At 39.0% G+C, this 12,889-nt stretch overlaps 1 protein-coding gene across 12 annotated transcripts in view; it reads left to right on the forward strand.

The window, feature by feature from the left end:
• Positions 1–12,889, forward strand: part of Itga4 (integrin subunit alpha 4) — a 76,417-nt gene that overhangs the window by 1,384 nt on the left and 62,144 nt on the right.

The following is a 12,889-nucleotide window of genomic DNA, read 5'->3' on the forward strand; positions in this document are numbered from 1 at the left end:
TTGTTAAAATCATAAATATAGGAGGTCTAACATATAGTTATTACTTTTTCTCCCCTCAAATTCTCCTGCAAAGCAGGCCTGTCTTTCAGCCCTCGTCTCTGTCTTTATTGTCTCTGTCTTTATTTAGGTTTTCAGCAACTTGAGAAATGTGCGCTGAGGCCAGAGGGGAACAAGTTTCATGTTTCAAAGTCAAAGGCCAATTTGCTGCGCACAGACGCATGGGGAAGGAAAGGGGAACTAATATTAATTTAGATCTATCTTGCTCTCAGTGCTGTTAAGCATCGTTGTGTATATTGCTCAATGTTTCCCCCTCGAAGCAACTCTGGTTTATGGTTGTACTATCTCTGCTCCTGCAGGACTCCAACACAGAAAACTGTAGGTTCCTTCTTCAAAAAAGTACTTATTACCTAGGGTTATCCTAGGTAGTGACTACTTAGGTTATCACTTCAGGTGTACATCTTCAGTGAAGATAAAACTAAATGAAGGGTCCTGACGTACGGTCTCTCTGTAGATAGGATATATTACCAGTGATGATGAATGATGGGCCAGAATTGCTACTTTTTTGTATTTGTCTGTAAGTGGATTATTTGAGAATATCTTACTTTGTCATAAACCTTTTATATTCGTCTTTGTTGTTCTTTGTCTGCTTGTTTTGTTTGTTTTGTTTGTCTTTGCAATTTTACCACCACCCACCACACCCCCCAACCCATAAAAGTTGCAGGAGTTATGTGTGTGTTGGGCTAGGCTACAGCTGACACTAAAGTGCAAAGGATCCTGGGAGTAGTAAAACACAGGGGGAGGAGGAGGAGGAAGAAGAGGGGGGAGGGGAATGGGGAGGGGGAGGAGGAAGAGGGGGAGGGGAGGGGGAGGACAAAGGCTAGAGCGAAAGAACAACAAAGTTTACTCAGAAAAATCAACTATTATGAAACTTAGTTCTTTATAAAGGAGGGCTAGGCCTCTGAGCATCGTTAAACATCCCCTTTCCAAGTGGCAGACTGGAGTTCATAGAAGATTCACAGACTTGTGCATTCAGAATTTTGTTTTTTTCGTTTTCTTGTTTTTTTGTTTTTGTTTTTGTTTTTGTTTTTGTTTTTTTTTTTGTATTTTGTATTTTGTATTTTCAGTGCCTGAGAGAGTTGTGCAATGAATGAAGCCTTGATCTGACAGAGAGTCCTCACAGGGTCTTAGGAGAGAGCGATTTCTCTCCTGTGGTACTGGCATTCTTTCCATGACATTACAAATACGGGTGGCTACATCCTGCCTGGAGGGCACTGGATCTATTTCTGGATCCTTTTATTTAAACTGGAAAGGGATCATGTCCTGATTTATATGAACTTTTAGATGTCAACAGCTGTCAATTAAAAGAAAACCTACATTCACTGGGGGGGGGGGGAGGTGCGGAGCACAGAATTCACCACAGAGATATCTAAGTACTTAAGAGATATAAAGAGTTATGGGATGGATGAGTAAGGGGAAAGTTTAAGTTTTATAGTCATCAACTTGCTTTCTGGGTCAAAGAGTCAGCCATGGTAAGCCAAAGAGATATTTCTTACCTTCAAGATCTGAGTCAACAACAAAACTACCGAGATGAGAGAGGCAGAAATGAGTCTGAGGTTCCAGTCAACTGAATGGCTGCAGCGTCGGCCATGGGAACACTCAGAGGGTTTTGTAAGGGACTTGCCTGAACTTACTTCTCAGTGAACATTCTGAACAATACATTCTCAGTTTCTAGAGAAAATCATTCCTTTATTAAGAACAAATTAAAAAGTAATTTAAATCTAGAAGGTAAAATACTGATGCTAATGTCCAGAAAGAAAGCTAAAAATCACCAGTTGATTGGCGGAAACATATTAGGATTGCAAGGTTTGTAGACTATGCACCACCACTTATGAACACATTTTCTGTATGTATGTTTAAGAAGGAAGATATGAAGGAGAAAGTTACCTATATATACACAAAGTCTTCTGTATGTCCTGAGCCATATTATTTATATAATTAATTATAATATATTATCTTATCTATAATGTGGTTGATTATATTCTAGAATTCAAAATTTCTTAGCTTATTCAGGAATTGTGGCACATACCTTTAATCCCAGCACTCAGGAGGCAGAGTCAGGTAGAACTCTGTGAGTTCAGTTCCAGATCAGTCTGGTCCACACAGTAAGTTCCAGGACAGCCAGACCTACATAGTGAGGTCCTGTCTCAACCCCTGCCCCACCCCAACTCAAATATTTAGCTTAATATCAAATATGTATCAGACATTCAAAAATTAGTTGTTCTTTATTTATCTTTCTAAGACTATATGTGACATGTGCAATAACATGCTATCAAAATAAGTAATTAGAGTCAAATCATAAACTAAGCAAAAAATGCTAATTGTATAAACAAAAACATAACAAATTGAAATGAAGCAAAATAAAAAGGAAGTCATTGGCCCATCAAAATATTTGCACTAGGATGGAGCTGTGGGCAGAAGCAACCTCTTGCCCCTGGAATAACTACTTTTTATCATGGCTCTTAAACTGTCCAGTCTTGTAAAATGGTTTCATCAGCTCTTCAGTTCCAAGTATTCATCTGGGGCTGTTTCCAAGTCTCTCTAGTAGCTCAGATAAATGGCTGCCTCTGATAGAGATAGATTCCTGTGCTCTCCTAGTGTAACCTATGGCTGTTGCTACTGCATACCCTGCTGTATGCACTAGAGCCATAATCAGAGTGGAACAGGCGTACTCATTTATCTAGCATGCTTAGGGGAGATGTTGGCAGTGCCCCTTCAGCAGACGGAATTGGCTGCTGAGGTGACACTGAGGGGCTGTAAAGCACACCGAGGGTGTTTTCTTCCTGTGTTCTCAGCCTTCTCCTGGCACCGTGCCTGCCTCTGTTGGGTTTTGGTTTCTTGCTACTTCCTTCCATGAACAGAAAAGTAGACCCCCCCCCCCCACTCAGGAGGGCATACGTCTAAGCCTACCTGTGGAGATTTCCACATGGCTACCCTCTCCTCTGTCAGAGACCCTGTACCCTTACTAGGGGTTGTTTAATGAATTTATTTGGTCGCTGATAGTTCCTGAGTCAGGATGATAAAAATGGTGACTCCATGAATACATTTAAGCATGATCTATCCTTGAAATGACAGTATCCAACAAGGCAGAAAAACAACAACAACACCTAAATGATGTAAAGTGTATTTGGTTCTCAAGACCCTCTGGATTTTATTTTTAAAAAGACCTCTTTATTTATTTTCTGTAAGTGAGGACAGTGTCACTATCTTCAGACACCCCAGAAGTGGGCATCTGATTCCATTACAGATGGTTGTGAACCACCATGTGGTTGCTGGGAATTGAACTCAGGGCCTCTGGAAGAATGATCAGTGCTCTTAACCATTGAACCATGTCTCCAGTCTGACACTCTGAATTTTTAATAGTTTATAGTTACCAAAATAGAATAGTTTCTCTCTCTCTCTCCCTCTCCCATCTCTCTACCCTCCCCCCTCTCTTTCTCTTTTTTCCCTCTCCCCCTGCCCTCTTCCTCCCCCACCCCTTCTTTCCTTCTCCTCCCTTACTCTCCCTAAGTGGGGATTCTTCAGCTTTGAATGACTGTTTTAACTGGTAATAGAAATTAAGGTTACCCAGTTATGTAGTTCAGTAAAGTAGTCACCGGCCACATGTGGCTTCTGAGGACAGGAAATGCCCACAGTAAGAAGTTCTATTACATAATTTATGCAGTAGACAGTACAAATCTAAGCTATAATTGCCTCATGAAGCAAATATCTTAAACTAGAATTGAAAACTTACATACTGTTTTGAATGGACTTAACATTTCTTTTTATTTTGTCACATGACAACCCTTCAGTTAAACATGAGAGTTGAGCACACATTACATATCTATTGAACAGCAAACTTCACCTAAAACTTCACCTTGGGGTGAGCTCTCCTGCATTTGTGCTTGAAAGGGTGGGATCCTCACTTCTCCTTACAGATGCAGAGCTCTGTTAAGCTTCCTGCCTGGACTTCTTTTTCTCTTCCTGGAAAGACCAATAGTCCATAGCAACTTGGTCACCATTAATGGTTTTGAATGTATTTCTGGAAATAACATTGCCTTAGGAAATCTGTTTTTATATTTCATACCCTATTTGGGATGGGGTCAGGTTCCTAAGTACTGTATCATTTCTGCCCGATTAGCAAGGGTTAGTAATACTAAAATGCAAACATTTAACTGTTACAACTTCAAATATATCCTAAGGAATGTTCTTTTGTTTGCAGTAAGCTTAAAATTGTAGCTTATGAAGCTGAAATTAGTGCAGATTGGCCATTTTGAAAAATCATCCCCAAACACAGGCTACTCTGAACACAGAAAATCATGGTTAGAGGATGCCATTAACAAACTCTGAGGTTAAATGGCAGAAGCTGGGGTTGGGCAAGTGTCTTAGGTGTTGAAGGTTTGAAGCACTCTGATAGAAGACTCAAGTTCAATCCCAGCATCCACACCAAGCAGCTTACAACCACCTGTGATGCCAGCTCCAATATATCTATATAACAGTTATGTATAATTAAAAATAAAGACAAGTATTTTAAAAGGTTAGAAGTTCTCTAATCTTCTTAACTGGAAAGATGAAGCTTTCTTAAATACATTTCTTAATATATTAGATGCTCACTGGCTAATATTTCTAATGGCTAAGATACTTTTCCTTTGTGACAAATCTAGGTCCAGGTATTAGTAGTCCATTATGCATATGTCTTTATACATTCATTTAGTTATTAGCAGAAGGATGTCCAAGGATCAGACCTAAATGCACAAAATCCTTTGTACAATGGCTTTTCCAATTATGTGTTCATTATTGTATGAAACGGTGATGGAAAGATCGACTGACAAGAACAAAATATTGAGGAACTGAGACTCATGTGGGGACAAAGTAAGTCTCAGGTAGAGGAAGAGATTATAAAAATAATATTCCACTGAGGATGTGGCCACCATGAGGTTCCTATGCTCCAGTTGATTGGCTCCATAGCCTTGCACATATGGGCAGCTAACTGGGCTTCGTAGATTATTAGAGAAGAGGAGAGGCAGTCGGAGGAAGAGGACATAATGAAATGAGGATAAGGAGGTGTTGAGGGAAACTGAGGTATATCTGGTCATAGTTCATCGCATATAAGTACAAAATTCTCAAAGAATAAACATGGAAAAAATTTTGCCAGCCAGATTAAGCACCAGGAAAGCCTAGGACTTTGAGAGTACAGTACCTTGAAAGAACTGAAAACTGTATAAAATCGTGCTGCTGAAGAGAGATGTGAATAGGAGATTCAAGAAATCATTTCTCGAACTAGCTGTGGCTATGAACAGATCCTACGATGTTTAAAACTGGGAAGTGATATATTCAGATTGTGTATTTGACACATAATCTTGGTATGATGAGTAGTATTGAATCAATGAATCAAGACTAAGAATAGTTTGACAATTATAGGTAAATTCTGCTGTGATAGGAGCTACTGGAAATAAGTTCCTAACTAGGACAGTGGTAGTTTCTGCAGATGTTTAGAGGATAGAGTCAGAAACATTTGGTACATTTTGAATAAGTAACGAGGTCTAGAAGAAATTATCAAAGATGTCACTAACGGTTCTAATGTTGGGTTATTGGATAGATAATGGTGATGTGTACACAAAGGGGTAGGGCAGCAGGTGTTCTGGGAAGGCCTTACATTTCATTGATGTGAAATCTTTCTCTACACAGAAATAGATTATCTATGAGTTAGATGTCTACTTGTGACGACCAGAGAGAAGTTCATCCCAGTCAGTCAGAGACAAGGGTGACGGACATAGAGGGAACAGTCAAAGTCATGTAGGGGTGAATGAGCTTAACCTGGGAGCTGTAGGGTAAGAGAATCAGAAGACCAAGGATAGAAATGAGGCTTTCTACAACTAGAGAAGGACCTACAATAGGGTTACTCAATTCACTTCAGCTTAAGCCATCTATGGGTGTTTAAGAATTCCAGTTCCAGTGGCCCTATGTCGAATTAAGTCCAAGAAAGGAATGAGGAGCTTCCAGAGGTCCAAGGATAATTCCAATGTCTATCTATGGTTGGGAACTGCTGGGGAAAATGGAAAGGGATTGAAGAAAGACAGAGCCAAGAAGGCAGGAAGAAAATCACCTGGCATTGTGGAAGTCAGAGGATGGGAGGGTTTAGAGAAAGGGCAAGTGGCTGGAAGTGTTAAAAGACCCTTAGACATCCCAAAGAGAAGAAGGCAGGTAGCTTCACTGAGTTAGAGAAATTTGATTCATCAATAACTTTGGGAAGACTAGTATTAAATGGTGTCCAGACTAGTCTATGATGGGAGCAAGAGATACCAATCCTTCTCACTTGTTCTACCTTCAGTCCTTTCGCATGCTATGTCTAAGAAATAAATTTAAACAAAATGAGACCGAAAGCTTCAATGAACTCAATATAGATGACCGGAGAAGTGGGATAAGTGATTCATTAATGATGTTAGATATACATCAGCAGCAACAAAAAGTCAGGTCCATCTGATAGGCTTTCTGGAATGGGGCAAGCTAAGGTGTAAGTCCTTTTTCATTGGTTTTGATGATCACACAGGAAAACTCAATATAAACTAAACGAATGGAGTTAGTGGGATTTTATAGGCTTTGTTGCCAGTTTCAGCTTCCCCCCAATGACAGTGCATCAGCAGTGGGTTGGAAGCGATTGCCTCAAAAGGCAAAAAGTTTCATGAATAGCTCAACATGGGGAATTAGAACATTGAACTGATTTTATAAGTGACAGGATCTGGCTCAGTAATATCCATGTTTGTTTTGATGTCCTTGGTTTATATCTACATTTTTAGATTATGAGCATTCTTTTCAATCTTCAAACACTATAATTCGTAATGAATATGTTCAGAAAAAGCAGAACATACCTACTTTCAAACCCCTTTATTTGGGGAGAGTGTCTACTTCCGTGAAGTGAGTTAGTCATATTCTTTTCGTGTTATACCTTGAGTTAGAGAGATGTCTCAGTCTTTGAAGGCTCCTATCACAGCTGAGATGTAGAAAATGTGAATGTTTACAACACCTGTGAAACCTTTGGAGCAGGACTTCACTCTCCGCTCAGGCGCTATCTTCCTGTGAATGTTTTCTACCGAGCATTGTATTTGATCATTTCTGTGTGCCAATCACGGTTTCTGAAATGCTTTATTCTATCTAGCCTTTCCTGCAGAGAAATACCTCCTCAAATCTTTAACTCCTCATCCTGGGCTGTGAGTTCCCTGGCAAGGACAGTATGGCAAGTCCTCACTGATTTTCCTTAAACCTTCCCATCTTCCTGATCATCTGTAGTTCCTTTTTTCTCTTCTCTACCTACTTTACCTGTGAACTGTACAAAGGGAGGATAGCATTTTCAACATTGGCTGCAAGTGGGTTTCCCCAGATCAATTTTCTTTTTAGAATCTTGTGTTATGGTGCTTGTGTGGGTAAAGATGCTTGTGTTGATTAACAGGAGGTGGAGACAGGAAAACCAGCTGGAGGCTCCTGGGACAGTATTTGCATACACACACACACACACACACACACACACACACACACACACACACAGGCATACACACATGTGCACAGGAACACACATACATATGTATAATGCACAGATGCAGGCACACGTGAATAAATAAATAAAAATTTTACATTATTTAATTTTTATATGTTTTCCAAATGAATCTTTAAATCCAAGAAACTACCTCATAACTATGAAAGTAGATTTTTTCCTTTATTATTTTCTAATGTTGAAAACAAATGTCACTGAATTTTAGCACTAAGTTATTTTTAAAATAGGATTAGTACCAAATTGGATTATTAGTAATGCCAACATTTGAATAGCTAAGTTGGAGAGCTGGTTGTCTGTGTTGGCCTTTTCTTCCCACCCCCTTACACCCACCAAGAGTTAGTTGTGTGTCCTTTAACAAGTAGTCAGTCTCCCTTTGTTAAACCCTCTTCATATTTGATATTGATATTTATGATAATGCTTACTTCAAGAATACTTTGAAAAATTAATCAATACATGTGTTTACATCTATTAAAACTATGCTGGTGCAAAAAAATGATGCAGTAAATAAGAAGGTGACTCTCCTCAGTTATTTTTACCAAATATACCCTTGATGCTATTACAAGGAGTGGTATGGGTTTTCTGGAGGATTTTGAAGAAACTTGAGGCTATTACAAGGAGTAGTATGGGTTTTCTGGAGGATTTTGAAGAAACTTGAGGCTAAAAGACCTTTAGAGACCCAGATAGGAGAATGAGGTCTCCACAAGTCCCCTTGTTTTCTACAGTTCTAAAACTTCAGAATGATTCAGGACCAAGTCACATCTGTGTTTCAAGCTGACATTGTGGTGCTAGTAACTGTGATGTGAAACCTTTAGAAACAATAGGACAGAATTAGAACAGAATAGATCAGAACTGAACAGAATTAGAATAGAAATAGGATAGGATAAGATAGGATAGGATAGGATAGGATAGAATAGAATAGAATAGAATAGAATAGAACAGAATAGTTAAGAGTTAGAGAACAGAAGTATCTGGCCTTACACATCTTCTTATGAATTATAATTTTTTTCATATGTATTGAACATGTCCGCTAGCTAATATCAGATTTTGCTAGCCATCCAAAGATCACATTTAAAGAACTTCTTAACTAAAGGAACAAAAAATGAGAGTATTTTCGTTTTGACATTTAGTTTGATCTTTTCCTTCTTGCTTGGCTCTAGATTTGCATGGTCGTGGGCATTTGATGTTTTTCGTGTCCTCTGCCACCTTCAAAATGCCAGTGCTATGGTTTCCATTTCTCTGCACCATTTGTCAGTACAAATTGCTATTGAGTTCCTACATCACTGTTGTCTTTTAGAAGAATCACCACCATGTGTGAGAAAACTGCATGCTTTCTACATCGTAGAATGTATAATATGATGGACTTATTAGTACGTATGGTTTGGTAGGACAAACTAAATGTAAGGGCCCTTTGGGTTAGAGCTGGAGGCTGTTGCTGAATCTCATGGCACTGTGGGCGCCCTCTGGTGTCTAAATTGAAATCCGCAGGATGCAGGTCCCTTAAGTGACTGCATCTGCCATTTATTGAGCACCTACTAGGTGCTAGGCAGCCGTACATACACAGGCATAGCTTTCTGTAATGCTTATCTGTATGTACTGGTATGTTTTATAGGATGTTAATTTATCTGCACTTTAGTTCCAGGTGTTTCTTTTCTGATAGTCTGAATTTGTGTACATAATGGGATTTTTTAGAAGATTATCTTCACTCAGCAGTTACTACTTCCTTTAAAAAGTTATCTTAAGGGGTTGGGGATTTAGCTTAGTGGTAGAGCACTTGCCTAGCAAGCGCAAGGTCCTGGGTTCGGTCCCCAGCTCCGAAAAAAAGAAAAAAAGGGAATAAAAGATCCCAGCAAAGGAATTGAAAGGGGAAAAGGTCAGCCACATTAATCTGAGAATGTAGCATGGCCTTTTTATAAAGTTAAAAAGTTATCTTAAATTAATGACTCTGTAAGACAAAGAACGGAGAAGAAGTTGTTCATTTTCTATGATTAATTAAAAAAATAAAATGGGCAAGTTTTAAATGCATGTTTTTCTTGCAGTAGAACTTCAAATGTGAAAGACAAAAGTAACTTTTAAAGTAAGGGCTTTTGCTATTTTTCTGAAACCTGAAAGAATGTCATAAATTCCAAAGGAGCAGAGTTACTTCTATAGTCCAGAAAGTCAGACTGAGTGACCACACCAAATGTCTGCTGGGGAATCCACAGAACAGTGACTCAGGTAGATAAACCAGACACACCATTTCACCAAAAAGTCCCAGTCTTCCCCAGTGCACAGCACTTCACTTGAGCCCTCAAAGGTGTCGAAAGAAGACTGACCTTTCCATAGTGTCCTTACTTCTTCAGTGGAAATGCCCCAATACTGAAGAAGGTGACTAACACAGAGGGGAGGGGCAGGACAGGGGTCAAGAAATGGAGAATCTTCATGAACAATATGTTCTTGATGTTTCATGAGCTAGTGATGAGTTTCAGGCCAACTCGAGTTAGAGTGAGACTCTAACTTTAAAAACAAAAAAGCTGATATTACAATTTGGGCAGATTTGTTATATTTCACACACTCTTAGGTGGAAAAACAGATTTAGAATGCGAAATTGAATTTAGTTAATCCACATATCTGAACATTTGTAGAGTTCTATGGTAGATGTTTTAGAATTATGGGAAGCAACTTAAATATCAATCTTTTAAAACCGTAAACTTTTGATTTACTGGCTTCATACCTTTGGGCAGGTCCTTGACTCAGTTTCAGACTCAGTGACTCAGTTTGGGGGGCTGGTGAGATGCCTCAGATGGCAAAGTGTTTTCTGCACAAGCATGAAGAGCTGAGTCCAACCCCCAGCATCATGTGAAAGCCAGACATGGTAAAAAGATCTCAGCACTGGGGAGGTAGAGACAGGGGGATCCCTGGATATCACTGGCCAGCCAATCCAGCTCGATAGATGAAGTCTAGGCTTTGTGAGGGATTCTACCTCAAAAAAAAAAAAAATAAAGAAAGAAATACAGCCGAGAGCAACTGAAACTCCTCCTGGGTTAACATCTAAATACACATATGCATTAGCCAGTGTGCACACACCTTTACACACATGATTTTACGCATTCACATAAATTAATTTTCTTATGAATAAAGGGATTAATAATGCAGTCTTCTGGCCTTACTGTGAAATAAAACAGTGTTCATGTTGAGGTTTCCCATAAAGCGATGGGCCATGTATACAAGAGGATTATGCTATGACCTACATGCAGCTAATGTTTAATCAAATCCTTAAGATAGCATTGACAATATCATCATCTAATGTTCACATAAAACACGTTCCCGTCCCATTCTTGTCCAAATACATCACACCTGCCTTGTTCCCTGCAGCAATGCACAGGTCCCAACTGTCTTACCATCTTAAGTCACCCTACTCCCAGTCACACTTAGAAAAACCTCCAGTCTCAAGTGCCATTTCCTCCACACTAGTTGTACTATGTCTTAAAACTCAAGGAAATAGATTTGTAGAAGAAAACTAGGGGACACAGAAACAAAGGACTTTTTCATCTCTGAATCTGGGGAAAACATTACAGTCTTTCGTCATATCTAGCAAGGGATTTTTATGGTGGCATAATTTATTTCAGAATCCCTCTTCACAACTGTGTATCAAGCCCCTTCCTGTCATGTGAGCAGCAGTGTTCTGTGCTACCAGAGTGCTACTGTCAGAACACAGCCAGTCTTTCTTCCTTGAGGTGATGTGGAAGATTGACTATCCAGTCCTCCATTGTTCTGTGAGATTTTTGGAGTATTGATAATATACAAGGAAGCAAACAGCAAAATAAAAAATGGGGAAGAGGTGCGTTTAAGGAGAGTGCCCAGTTAGCTTTGTACTAGCAATCTTATTTTTGCTCATTGAAATGCCTAATTTTCATTTACGTATGCATTTGTATATACTAGTAGAAATCATTGGTTTGAAATTAAAAACTAATACACACACATATATCCGATTTTCTTCCTCAATTTGAAAAAAAATAAAAATGGGCTTAATTCTTAGAAAAGGGGGATGGTTTGTAATATTTATTTTTTTCCTTAATTTGTACTGGGGAAATGCATTCAACTGTGCTACAAATTAGCCATTCCAGTGCAAAAGAGTGGAAAAACATCAGATGCTAATTTCTGCTGACCTCTTTTGTTTTCAACCATGTAAAATACTTTTTCAATCATGGAACTAATTTGATTTGCTAAAAGTTTAGCTTAGTAATGTGTAAGCTGACTTGAAAGTGGGATTATAAATCATTGCAGTGTGACATTGGATAAAATAAAATATGGATTTTTTTATGGTGTTGTCAAAGACATTCATGAAAATTAGCTTTCTTGTCACAGTCTTTGCAAATGTCACCTCTCCTCCAAATGAATACCCAATTCCTTCATGAAGAAAATATGTTTAGTATTTAATTGCCTACTATTATTACCTAGCTGAAACCCAATAGGACAGATCTTTCATTATTATTTTGAAAGCAATGTAGATTGTCTAGTAATTATACAGGGAAAGGCCTGCCCATCTACATCATTGAAACAGTTGTTCTTAAGCCCAGCTTCAACCCCCAAATGCATTACCTGGGAGACATTTTTAAATGCCAATGGCTGGGTCTCCCCCCAGCAGCAGCTTGTTTGAGTACTGATGGTTGGGGAGGAGGGTACAGTTGGTGGTTGGTATTTGTTCAAAACTCTTCTAGGTGATCTCAAGACCATTCAACTCCTTCACAGGGAACAGTAGATTCAGAAGCACAGAGGTTGAGGGAAGGAAGTCTCAGAGGCCTAAGAAAAGCATAAGATGGGGCCATCTTGACTGTTCTGCTGAGATTTTTCTAGCATTCCCAAAGAGAAGGGGAACGTGTTCCAGAAATCCAGGAAATCCCAGAGCCAAAGTGCTGACTTGCAGACTGCTCCGGGAACTGATTTTGTCTAATAACAAGTGCGGAAGGCCTCTCTGTGCTGTGGTTAAAGTTGAGGATTGCCTCTGTGGGAAGCAGTGTCGAGAAGCAAAAAAGAAGAAATATCACAATGTGTATGTGAGTGGGTGTGAGTGTGTATGGAGGTGATATGTGTCTATATGAATGTATGCCTGTAAAAGTAATTCTTCACAATTTTATTATTTTATGAACTTTCTTTATGACTTCATAGTCATACTTTTGACATATATTGAATCAAGGCTCGTAATGGAAATAGAAGATTGGTTACTGTTTTCCATTTATAAAATTCAATTTTTAGCACGTATTTCTGAGTTTTGTGTTAGGATGGAATGATGACTGGTAAGATTTGGGTTTGGCCACAATGAATAAG

Source organism: Rattus norvegicus, chromosome 3 (assembly GCF_021556685.1).
Source record: "Rattus norvegicus strain SHRSP/BbbUtx chromosome 3, alternate assembly SHRSP_T2T, whole genome shotgun sequence".
Lineage (NCBI taxonomy): Eukaryota > Metazoa > Chordata > Mammalia > Rodentia > Muridae > Rattus > Rattus norvegicus.